The sequence below is a fragment of the Ochotona curzoniae genome, unplaced genomic scaffold (genome assembly GCF_017591425.1).
Source record: "Ochotona curzoniae isolate NIBS_2020 unplaced genomic scaffold, NIBS_Ocur_1.0 scaffold_4505, whole genome shotgun sequence".
Taxonomy (NCBI): domain Eukaryota; kingdom Metazoa; phylum Chordata; class Mammalia; order Lagomorpha; family Ochotonidae; genus Ochotona; species Ochotona curzoniae.
Genome location: NW_024467118.1, coordinates 24,302,945 through 24,315,481, shown reverse-complemented (window position 1 = coordinate 24,315,481; position 12,537 = coordinate 24,302,945). Strand labels below are relative to the sequence as shown.

At 45.4% G+C, this 12,537-nt stretch overlaps 1 protein-coding gene across 6 annotated transcripts in view; it reads left to right on the top strand.

Moving 5' to 3' along the window:
• The window catches only part of RBM47 (RNA binding motif protein 47), a 144,436-nt gene that overhangs the window by 61,816 nt on the left and 70,083 nt on the right, over positions 1 to 12,537 (top strand). For all 6 annotated transcript variants that reach the window (XM_040965781.1, XM_040965783.1, XM_040965782.1 and 3 more), the window contains one exon: positions 70 to 150. The gene's annotated coding sequence lies outside the window, so the exon portion shown is untranslated. The remainder of the gene's footprint in view (positions 1 to 69; positions 151 to 12,537) is intronic.

Sequence of the window (12,537 nt, the reverse complement as noted above, 5' to 3'; positions counted from 1 at the left end):
CAGTGGGTTGTGAGCTGCGCTGCCTCCTCCTCAGGTCAGTCATGTTATCTTTTCTGTTTCACTGTGCAGGTAACGGAGGCCTCCGAGGGACACCTTGCAGCAGGTCGCCCAGCAGAGAGCAGCTCTTCTCTGGCCCGCTGAAGAGGTCTGGTGAGTTGAGCCGGCTTCCTCTTGTACTGTGTTGAGATGAATGTAAACTAACTAGCATGGAGAACAGCATGTGCACAATCCATGATGACATTCGAGTGCTAATCTCCACCACCACCCCCCTTTAAAAAAATACAGTCGATTGTCTGCCATTGCTTCATTTCCTAGGCTAGAGCACCCTGTGTGTCTGTAGGCACAAATGTTCCTCCAGGACTCCCACAGTCTAAAAGGGTTACAGAGCTAACTCGGCGTGATTTTGTGTAAACTCCTTCAGTAGTTCACGTGGCATTTACTGTGTGCTAGCAGTTTTTATTCACTTGGTTTTTTTTTCTAAGGGTTGAAAGTTTCAGAGCTAGGAATGAAAGGTCTACTGAGAGATAGCGAATTAAAGGTTCTGAATGTTGAAAAAGCAGCTTTTTTTTTTTTTTTTTTTTGATGTTGGGAGCTCAGGGACCCCATACGCCATGGGTGCTGGGAATGCTGGTGCCCCAGTGGCCCTTATATGATAACGCAACGGTCTCTAGCCAAGGAATCCCAGAGTAAGGATTTCTCTGAAAGCCACAGTCCCCTCCAATGATTGGCTTCTAGCTGTTCCCGATAGGAGTACACCATGTCCAGGATGGCTCATCAGTGTTCGCTTAAGAAAGAGGCCTAATCTACATTCATGCTGAATGTATGGGAAAGTAGCAGCTTCCAAGCTAATACTGTTGCATGCCAATCCCAGGCCATGTGGGCCTGATGTAGACAGATCCTTTATTGTTTTAAGATTTATTTACTTACTTGAAAGGTAGAGTTGTGAAGAGCAAGAAGGAGAGATCTTTTATCCATTGGTTCACTCCCCAAATGGCCACAATGTCCAGGACTAGGCTAGGCTGAAGCAAGGAGCCAGGAACTTCATCCTGGTTTCCTCAAGTGGGTACAGGGGCCCAGGTATTTGAGTCATCCTCCATTGCATTCTCAGATGCTTTGGTCAGAGCAGCTGGGTCCATACAGAATGCTGACAGCAGCATTGTGCCTCAAGGCTGGTGCCTATCTGCGTGTTAAGATTTACTAAAGCACCATGTTGTGGAACCCCTAGGATGATAACCTACTAATCCTGAAGATCCTAGGTAACAAACCGGGCACTCGTTTTTCTCAGCACCCATTTAGGCAGGGTGTCAAAAAGACTGCTGGAACCAGCTTCTTGCCCCTGCTTCTAGTTTGGGGTCATCCTGAGACTCTCGGATTTTAAACCTTAGTGCTCCATGTTCATATTTTCTGTCGAGTACTGCTGAGTGAAGCATTCTGACCAGTGTCTGGTTTGACAAATTCAGACACTCACACGTGTGTGAATGATAGTTCGGAAGTTCATGGAAAATGCAAACTATGGCAGAAATTCTAAATTTTTTGCACCAAAATAAACTTTTCTCTTAATTCCGTTTTACATGAACTTTTTGAATTATTCTACACTCACACACATAAACACACTCCACTAGGAAATCCAGTCACACCAAGCTTGCCATCTCAACGGTGAGTTTGATGGGGTCATTTTCTGAGTGTGTGTGTGTATCTATATGTATTGAGTGACCTGTTAAATGGATTTGCCTAGCTCTGGTCATATGTATTTAAATGTATATGTATATGAGAAAGAGAAAATTTTGCCTCAGTCTGAGATGAAACTAACCAATTTTCTCCATATTGAAGAAAAGAGAATTATTGGCCATAACCAGTAGAAAGACCTTTGAGCTTTCAGCAAGCCGTTGGTGACCTCTTTGGCTATCCCTGGAACACGGTGGCCATACCTGATTGCCCTGGGCACTGTGGGAAGCATGTGTTCCACTGTGACTGTGGGCACCAGAAGATGGTGGCAGCCACCAGGGAAGTTGAGAAAGACAAGTCAGAGTGTTGCATTCCAAGTGAGAGTTAAGTTGAGAGGTAGATTTTATTTAACCTGCAAGCTACATTGAAAAGAAGGAAAATGAGGCTGCTTGAGACATTGGTTCTTTAGGAAACAGTTTTGTTTTTTGAACTGTAACTCATTTAGCAAACTTGTTGATCTCTTCGTAACACAATTTTCCTAAAATGTGCAAAAAGTAGACATTTAGGGGAATGACCTTTTCATTCTTATTTTTTAAAAAAATCCTGTTTAGTTTCATTCCATTTGAAAGGCAGAGATAATCTTACATCTGTAGATTCAATCCCCAAATGCCTGAGGAAGCCTGAACTAGCACAGGGCCTCCTCTTTGGGTCTCCTGTCTGGAGAACCAGCCCCCAAATATCCAAGCCAACAGCTGGAAGCTGGATCAGAAATGGAGAAACTGGGGCTCAAATGAGGTCTTCTTTAGTGTAGGGTGTGGGCATCCCAAGTGATGCTAACTGCTGCGCCAAATGGCCGTTCCTACTTTCCCCCGAAGGTGAACACTTTAGACCTGCTTGTGTGGTCCAGATAAAGAGAAGTTGCTGAAGAAAACTCAAAAGACCTGGCAAAGATGCTCCTTTAGTCGGTTCCTCACAGGAGCCTGTCACAGAAACTAGGCTATCCCAAACAGTCTCCACAGGCAGGTTCTAAAAGAGACTTTTCTGCTGGATGTGTTGCATTCCCAACACACATTACTCTTTTTCGTCCAGCAAAATGTTACTACAAAGAGGGCAGAATGGCCAGGGCAAAGAACCAGAACAGGTGCAAAGAGGAATACAAAGATAATCCAGATGTGATCCTTGTCCCAACTGGATTTTAACATGAAAGTTGAGTGCTTAAAGAAGAAATGCTATTAACAAGCAAGGGTCGCATCGCCACTTGGCGAATTTCATGTGATTTGGTGTTCCTGTTTGCTGCATTTCCAGATTTACCAGCAAGTAATTCCATCATCGTGTTTGGATCTTCCCTTCCTTTTCTTTTGTCTGATCTCTAATCTAAATCAGTGTAAGTGTTAATTGAGGTGGGAGGCTTGCTGATATTGAAAACTTGGAGGCAGAAATAGCCCTGGAGTCCACTGTGCAATGCCCTTGATGGTAAAAGCTAAAAACTTTTTCCAAGGCTTGATGTCAGAGCAGTGGAACCCAATGCATAGCCCACGGTGAGCACCATCCACCAGTGACTCTCCTCACAAAGCATTCATGTAACTGGAGTCAGTTTCTTCAGACCCACAACAGCTGTTTACAGCTGGTGTTTGGGAAAGCTGTTTATATTCATTCATAGGATACCAGGGCAGGGAGTTTGATTCTAAACTGGACAGTTTCTCTGGTTAAAATTAGTTCACTCATGTGCACAAAAGATTCATGAATCCAGGGGTGTCGTTGGCTCCTCTTTGATGACTTGCTTTTTGCCAGACAAGATGACCCATTTCCAGAACTGAAGAGGGAAAGAGGTGGATGGGAGCCATGATTTGACCAATAATGTGGCACATAAGAGTTTGTTTGCCTACAAGAGGCCTGTCTTTTCTACAAGGAAGTGTCCCTCCCTACCCCAAACTCACCCTTCCTGCACAGGGAAAGTGAAAGCCATGAGCCTCAACAAAATGTGTCATTTGGCAGAATAATGGTCTATTGATGGTCTGAAGCTTTTACAGGTGAATATTTCCTGCTGGGGAAAGCGAGAAGAATACTGCAGGGTTAGAAGCAGATTTTGCAGGTGATGCTTGAATATCACCACAACATCTGAGAAGATGCATAGTCTGCAACGTAGGCCATGCACATGCACTGGCATTAGGCTGGGCTGTGGCTCATGGGAGGCCACACATTGGTTCATACAGGTACTCCCAGGTTGGTCAGCAGCAGCTGTGCCAGGGAATCAGAAAACAGAACGCTTCATCATCATCTCAGTCAGGCTCCCAGCACTGCATGCTAGTCCTGCTTCCAGGAAACGACAGTAGCAGAACAGCCACCTTGTTTTCGTCAAGAGTGTCACAAGCCCTGCATCTGCTAAATAAGAGTTTCTTTTGAAACTGATAATGAGGTCAGCAGAATAGAAGGAACTCCTCGAGCAAAGAATGCAATGCTTGTTGAAACGCTAGGCTGCAGTGAGAGGTACTCGCGCAGACATGAGCTGGAACTGTACACAGGCAGCACCAACCGAGTTTTGTTCAGCTCTGTATGTTCAGTAACAGAGGGGCTGGCATTGTGGCCCAGTGCGTTAAACTCTTCACGTGAAATGCCTGCATTTGAGCCCTGGTTTGTTTCCAGTTCAGCCGCCTGCTTGTGTACTTTGGATAGGCAGTAGAGGATGGCCTAACTGCTTGAACCCCAGCCACCCACATGGGAGACCAGAATGGAGTTCCTGGCTCCTGGCTGAGACCTCGCCCAGATCTGGCTATTGCATCATTTAGGGTGTAAGCTAGTGGATAGAAGATCTCTCTATCCTGCCCTCTCTTTCTCTGTTATTCTGCCTTTCAAATAAAGCATAAAAATTAGAGTGATTTTTTTAAATTGAGAATTATAGAAGAGGTGAGCCAGATATTCCATCAGCTGGTTTACTCCCCAAATGGCCACTGTGGCCAGAGCTGGGCTAGGCCAAAGCTCGGATCTGGGCCATCATCCAGTGCCTTCCCAGATGTACCAGTAGGGAGCTATGTCAGAGGAGAAGCAGCCAGAACTTGATCTGGTACCCATATGGGATGCATTTGTTGCAGCTGGAGGTTTAACCTGCTCTACCACAGTCCTGGCCCTCAGGGTGATGCTTACAGTCATAAAACATTGGCGTTAGAAGGTGGTATCGAGGTGATTCTGAAAATAACTGTGACAATTCACTGACTGATATGTACCAAGCACAAGAGAAGTCTTGTGTGTGTGTTATCTTTTTTATTTGAATAGCTTGTTTTCATCTCTGTGATCGTCTCATAAGGTGAATGCTTGGGTTCTTGTTTTGCAAGCAAGGAAACGGAGATTTATACAAGGGTTAAGTAACTCGTGCAGGTCTCACAGGGCACTGTAGAGCTGGCTGCATACTGAGTCTGTTGTCTGTTTTACACCCCAGAAGCACAGAGTCCAGGAGACCTAGAGTTCAAATCTCTTGATGCTGATAACCCTTCCTCTTCATCCCACTGCCCTCTTGAAAATTTTTTTTATGTCCTTTCCTCCTTATTTACTACTTGTACAGCCACCCTCCTAGTCTGTCGTAATATTATTCCTAAATGAATCCACTTACCGTGGAAGGGAAAGACGCTGCATCACTGTGTCAACCATGGCTAGGATCGAATGGCAGAACTTTCTTTGCCTTTCAGCTTGATTGTATGTATTTATATATGACTATTCATGACATATTCTTATTTGCCATACACGTGTTGTTTTCTGAGAGGAGGCTAGCTTCCATGATGCTCACAGCCTCCTTCCTGGTCTTTGATTGTGTCTATCTGTTCCTTATACTTCCCAGCCTGTGGCCGGCTATCAGGGAGCCTTCCTAAAAGTTGTTTGTGTCTCGTTCTTATCCCGTTTAAACCTTCAGAGCCTCCTGGTGCTCATGAGGAAAGTCCCGATTCCTGGAATTGGAAAGTCTTAATCTGGCCCCACCTTTCTTCCTGTTCCCTTATCTCCCACCAGGTTCGAAGCAGTCCTGCCTTGCTGGCCTGACCCGTCCAGGGCCGGTGCTCGGGCTCCTCCGACTCGGAGCTCCCTGCACTTTGGATCCTGTCCCTCATGCGTGTCCCTATGCTATCTTGGGAGGCTCAGCTCACATGCTCCTCTTTCCATTCTCCTTTGTCTCTTTTTCTCCATTTTCAGTGGACACACCAACTCCAGGCCGCTGAATGAGGCTGCGCAGAGAACCTGAGCGCTTGCAGGGGGAAGGAGGTGTGCAAACAGAGCTGTGTCACGGGGAGGGAAGTGATAGGGTTCATGTCACATCTGTCCCCCTCCAGATCTGGGAACTGTGATGTCCAAAAATGGGAGCCACCAACTGCATGTGAACTGTTTAAATGTTTATGAATTAAAAATGGAATACAGCTAAAGTGCTCATTTCCATAGTCACAATGACTCATATTTCAAAAGCTCAGCAACGACGTGTGATTGGCTTCGGGTTCTCCCATCTTTTGAATAGTGAAGATAAAGAACCTTTGCACCATTACAGAAAGTTCTCTTTGAAATTGCATAATAAAGTAAGACAGAATGTATTTGCTTCATGTTCCTGTATCTTGTTTTCTCAGAGAGATCAAAGGTTTTTAGGGACAAGCTTGCACTTGTTTCCTAGGGCACCTGTCTGGTGCTCTGTATAGGATGTACTTTATAAGTATTTGTTGAGTTGGATTTTTAAAAATACTAAATTGGAAGTGTGGTATAAAAGCGAGTAGTAGAAACAAGTTACTTAGAAATCACGACATGAAATGTTTGTGGTCCTAAGTCTTTTGTCAATTAATGTGTGACTTGGAATGTCTCATTTTCCTGAAACACAGGGCATAATGTTCTCAACCTTAAGCATCTATTCTACACTATACACTTCTTAAGCATTTTTATTTGGAGCTGGTGCAATGGATCAATTATCTACTCCTCCACCTCTAAGCACCAGCACCCTCTGAGTGCCAGGTTGTGTTCTGGCTGCTCCACTTCCCATCCAGCTCCCTGCTTGTAGACTAGGAAAACAGTGGAGGATGGTCCAAAGCCTTGGGCCCCTGTACCTCTGTGGGAGACCTAGAAGAAGCTCCTGGCTTCTGACTTCAGATCAGCTCTGGCCATTACAGCTATTGGGAAGTGAACCAGCAAATGGAAGGTCTATGCTTCTCCCCTCTGTAATTCTGCCTTTCCATTAAAAATAAATTAAAAAGAAAAATTATCCATGGGCTCTACACTGCGTCCTAGCGGCTAGAATCCTTGCCTTGAATGCACCGGGATCCCATATGGATACCAGTTCTAATCCCAGCAGCCCTGCTTCCCAACCAGCTCCCTGTTTTTGACCTGGGAAAGCAGTCAAGGACGGTCCAAAGCCTTGGGACCCTGCACCCATGTGGGAAACCCGGAAGAAGTCCCTGGCTCCTGGCTTTGGATCGGTGAATCATCGGACGGAAGATCTTCTCTGTCTCTCCTCATCTCTGTTATATCTGACTTTTGCAGTAAAAAATAAATCCTAAAAAAAATTATCCATTTAGTCTATTGACATGCAAGGAGAGAGAATTTTTCCATCTGGTTCATTCTCTTAAGTTGCCACAGTAGTGAAGGCTGGGCGAGGCCAAAGTCAGGAACTCCACTCAGGTCTGCCGCGTGGGTGGCAAGGACCCAGGTACCTGCACCATCTGCTGCCATCTCCAAGGGTATGCCTTAGTAGGAGGTGGGATTGGGCAGCAAAGTCAGGACTTGACCGTAGGCATGCTGATCTGGAATCTGGGCTTCCCAAATGGAGGCTTAGCCTGTCATGTCACACCTCCTCAGATTTCTATGTTTCTAATTAGTTGTAAATATAAAATATATAAGAAAAACTGGCCCATAAGCTTAACATATTCCCCTTCGGACTCCTGATTTAAAAATATTTGTCAACTGCTTGTTAATGGACTTTCATATACAGATGGCATCACTCTTTCTTGAGGTCTCTCTTCCTTCTTATTTTACTGAAAGGCTGAGTGACAAAGGGAGAGTGATCTTCCATCTACTTGTTCATTCATTCCGCAGATGGCAACAACAGGCAGGTCATGATGAGGCCAAAGCCAAGAGCCAGAGACTCCATTCTGACCTGCCACTTAGGTGACAGCGATCCAAGTACCTGGGCTCTCTTCCTTTGTCTTCCCACTTACGTTAGCAGGAAGCTGGATAGGAAGCATAGCAGCTGGGACTTGAACCCTGGTGTGCCATCCCTGCCATTCATCCTTCCAGTGTGAGACACTGGTGAGTTAAGCAGCAGCTTAACCTGCTGTACCACAGTGCCAGCCTCCACCACTTTTCATGAACTTTGGAGTGGGGCTGATAGTAGAATCTTGTTAAGGCAAATCATTTTATGAAATTGTGAGGATGATGCCTTAAAGACTAGGCTGCAGGTCTGTAGAAAATCTGCATGTCAGGATATACCAGTTGCGCTGGAGGGGTGTAGCATGGACACTCTGGGAATTTGCTGAGCCAAGGTTTCAGGCTGAGGCCTTGACGTTCAGCATCCTTGATTATGTAAAGCCTTCTCCGGAGGGAGCTTAGGCCTGCATCTCATCTGGTCCTGTTTCTTCTTACCCCCTGGCTGCCACGCCTGTCAGCACTGGAGGAATCTTGATGTAGTGGGCAGATCGCAGGCTGAACTTAGGGAGAGAAGCCACAACCATCAGGGCCAAGGATGGGGCAGGGCTGGTATCTAACTCAGATCTAACAGCCCTGCCAGGGGGCCCTGTGGCCCAGTGCCTCTCTTGATACCTGTTGTCCAGAGCCCCACGTATGTCCCCAGCTTAAACCTGCTGTTTAGTTTTTCAACAGAGCTTCGCTTCTCAGGTGCACCTGTTTTCATTTCTGTGGCACTCCAGTTTTAGCTTTTTTCTTTTCCTTGTCCCATCCTCTTTAGGTTAATGTTAATATTTTATCACTCTAGATTTATTTTCAAAAGTCTGTTACCTACTCTGGGTTTCCACGTACACTAGTTAGAATAAAGATTTTCCTGACTAGAAACCCATACTGATCAAACAAAAAGCCTGTGAAAGGCAAATCTTCCCTTTGTTTAAAAAAAAAAAACTTCCTCATGAAAGACTAGTATTTATCTCCCCCTTGTGTTTAACATTTTCTACATTAACATCAGTTGGCAACTCAAGGGACTTTTTCCTCTGGCTGACTTTTTTTGGTGTCTGCACATTGGAGTGCATGCCCTTCTGTCACGGCTGGATCATATTTAAAAGCAACAACTTGCTCTAGTTTGTTTACTGTGGCTGGGTCGTAATCCTTCCAGTTATGGTGGTGAGATGTCCATGGAGGATGACTAGCAGAGTGCCTGTGTTCCGTTGCTCCATTCTAGAATGCCCAGCCCCAGAACTGCTGCCAGACCTGGGCATTCACCATTAGATAGCAACACGCACAGCCTTGAGAATAGATGAACAGTACAAACTGATTCAGTGAGGGTTGAGATGCAGGTCTGCAGAAAAGCCAGCATTTTGAGCTCAGTTAAGTCGAATAGCTATAAGCTCAGATTTTGAAAGCTGAGCAGGTGGGTTCCAGATTTGGCTTCACTTGACTGCTTCAGCGTTGTGTGTCTTGGGTTGTGCCAGGAAAGAGGGAGCGTGGCAGTAGTGGCCACATAGCAGTCTGGGTGAGATTGGCTGCATCAAGAGTTTAGCACTTTGGCCGGTAGACCGCAGGTGTTTAATAATGGTGGCTTTGGTGTTTTAGCATAGGTGAGGAGCCTGGTTCAGTGAGGGCTGTGCACTTCATCACAGGCAGGTGGCAAACAGAGCATCAAAGTGCACATAAACTTCAGATAGTACGTAAAAATATTGTATGGAACATACTTAGGTCGAATATACCATTTGGTACATGAAATTCAGATTCAACTGTGCACCCTGCATTTTTATTTGCCAGTTGTGGCAACCCTATTTGTACACCCTTAAAATTCTTGAGGAATCCCAAGTGCCTTTTTGTTTATGGGGTTTTCCTCTGTTGGTATTTGCTGTACTAGAAATTAAAATTAAGAATATAAAAATAGCTGTTAATTCCTTGAAAGATAATAATAGCTTTTAGGCTAGCATAAAATAACATTTCTGTGGAAAAAAAAAAAACTGCCTCCCCAGAGAGTAATTAGAAGACTCTACTGTTTTTTTTCTTGCAAATCTCTTTAATGACAGGCTTGAAAAAAGTCAGCCTTTTGCTTCTTCTTCTGTCGTTGAGCTGTGTTTTCAGTGACGTGTATGCGGAATACTTCAGTAACCGCGCCAGATCATTCTGAGCATTCTTCACTGGTAATCCCAAGCCCTGCAACAGATAGCTTCCTAACAGTTACTTCAGCTGTGCAGTCTGAAGCCATAGCAATAACTGTTTCCTGCCTTATGGTCCTAAAGTCCACTGGCCCATTTTGTACTTTGAATGGTTCTCATAACCATGCATGATTTTGTAACATATATTGGTCATTTGGAAAATACTGGCTTGCTGAGTTGTGAAGATCTTCCAAGTATAAACGCATTTTGTTACGCAATATTTTAAAATCATGTTTGTTGCTATCATAACTGATCTCAGCAGGGAAAAAAAAAACTAATTATTAACAAATGGCCAAGTGGATGGTGTTAAACGCAGGTCTCCCCAAATTTTAAAACCTTGAGCTTTATCATTACAAACAAAAGCTGTCCATAAGTTTTGGTTTTTTTTTTTTTTAATTTTCTGGAAAAATGTGTGCCAAATGTCCGCTCCGAATAACCATAGTTTGCTCATGTAAAAATGGCTGTTGTGTGATGGAAGTGGCTGGTGCAACCTGTGCGTGAGGACTGAGTGATTTTTCCTGGAGACAACCAACAGTAATTTGTGTGCAGGAGGGTAGGGTGCTTTTGTCTCTCTGCTTCTGTCACACAGAATGTTGAAAAAACACACTCTTCAGAGCTTAAATTTTATCAATTCAAAGAAACTTTGAGATTGATTAATTGATTTGGAAGGCAGAGCTTACACAGAGGAGAGGGAGATATCTTGCATCTTCTGTTTCACTCTCCAAATGGCTGCAATGGCTGGAGCTGGGCCAATACAGAGTCGCAGCCTTCTGCCAAGTCTCCCATATGTGGGTACAGGGGCCCAGGACTTGAGCCATTCAGACAGTAGCAGGGAACAGGATTGGAAGTGGAGCAGCCTGGACTTGAACAAATGTCCCTAGGGGATTGTGGCATCACAAGTGGCTACTTTACCCACAACATTGGCTTTTTTTTTTTTTTAAGTTTTGTTTTATTTTTATTGGAAAGGCAGATATACAGAGAGGAGGAGAGACAGAGAGGAAGCTCTTCCATCCAGTGATTCACTCCCCAAGTGAGCGCAACGGCTGATGCTATGCCGATCCGAAGCCAGGAACCTCTTCCGGGTCTCCCACGTGGGTGCAGGGTCCCAAAGCTTTGGGCCGTCCTTGACTGCTTTCCTGGGCCACAGGCAGGGAGCTGGATGGGCCCAACATTGGCTTCTAAAACTAAAATATGATTGCTTCATTAAATTCAATCTTGAGGAAAACTGGTTCTTTAGAAATAAAACTAGGATTTGACTGGTTGTTGGTACACTTGGGTGACCATCGCTATTTAATCATCAGTGCATATGTTAGCACAGTGTAAAGGCAAAAATATATTAGAATGAGGAATAATCTTAGACTCCCACTGGCCTGGTGGATTTTATCTCCACCCAAAGACCTCCTTGGACAGGGTCGATTTAACATATGCTCCTTGATGTTGCTGCCTCTCCTTTGTCTGGTATCTGGAAGAATGCCAGGAGCCAGCAGGCCCATCCGTGGAGTCCGGGTTGAGGTTGAATGGTTGAAGAGGCACGATCATGTGGAACTCCTCGTAAGACTTCCAGGAGATTCCAGACAACTTGGGAACTGCAGATTAAATTCCCACCTTTCTTTTTCCTCTGCTCCTTAGTGTGCAAGACTGTTCGATTCCTTGGAGACTCTGAAAGCATCTTATTCGCCACTGTCTCACAGTGCTGATTTGCGTCCTGGCTTCTTCACTTCTAATCCAGCTTCCCACTCCTACATCTGGAAAGGCATTAGACACAGCGGAAGCGTTTGGGCCCCAGCCACCCATATGGGAAACCTGGGTGGAGTTCCGGGTGCTCCTGGCCTAAGGCCTGGCCCAGCCATTTGGGGAATGAACCAGCACATGGAAGCCTCTCTCACTTTGTCTCCCTCTCTGCTTTTCAAATAAGTGATCCTGTAAAGCTGACAGGTACTTAGGAATAGGCCCCGGGGTTTCAAGTGCAGCTATCCCTTGAGGTCAAATATTCTTCCCTATCGGAGTGCTGTGCCATGGAACCTTCCACTGATGGGGTGTGCCTGCGCACAGGCATAGCAAAGACAACGGGGCAAGGCTCCACTCAGCACGATGTGACTAGAAGAGGGGCAGGTTGTTATCATGCACTTAATGTGGCATAGCCTTTTGTTAATGATGCAGCATTTAGTCTCTGACTAAATAAAGGACCTGTTTAGAACGCAGGCAGTTCCGTCACAGCCTCTGCAGCTTAAAGGCAGTTTTCAAGTTTGTGGGCATGGAAAAGAAAAAAGGAAAAGCTTACCTGAAGTGGGGGGCGCTTCACAGCATGTGTAGATTTTGTAGTCCAGTGAGAACCCCGACAATGGACAGAGCTTGTCTTCAGCAGGATCTGAGGGGGTGGCAGGAGGGGAAGGTGGGAGGAAGGTGTGGGCAGGGCAGGCGAGCCGACCAAGAACTGGGCCAGACAGGCTCTGAGCCCGGCAGGGCAGGACGCAAACACAGGTGGATCCTGCTTGGGGGAGCAGACAGGTTCCCATGGTGAGGTGGCCAGTGGGGGTCTGTGGCTGAGCCTGGACTT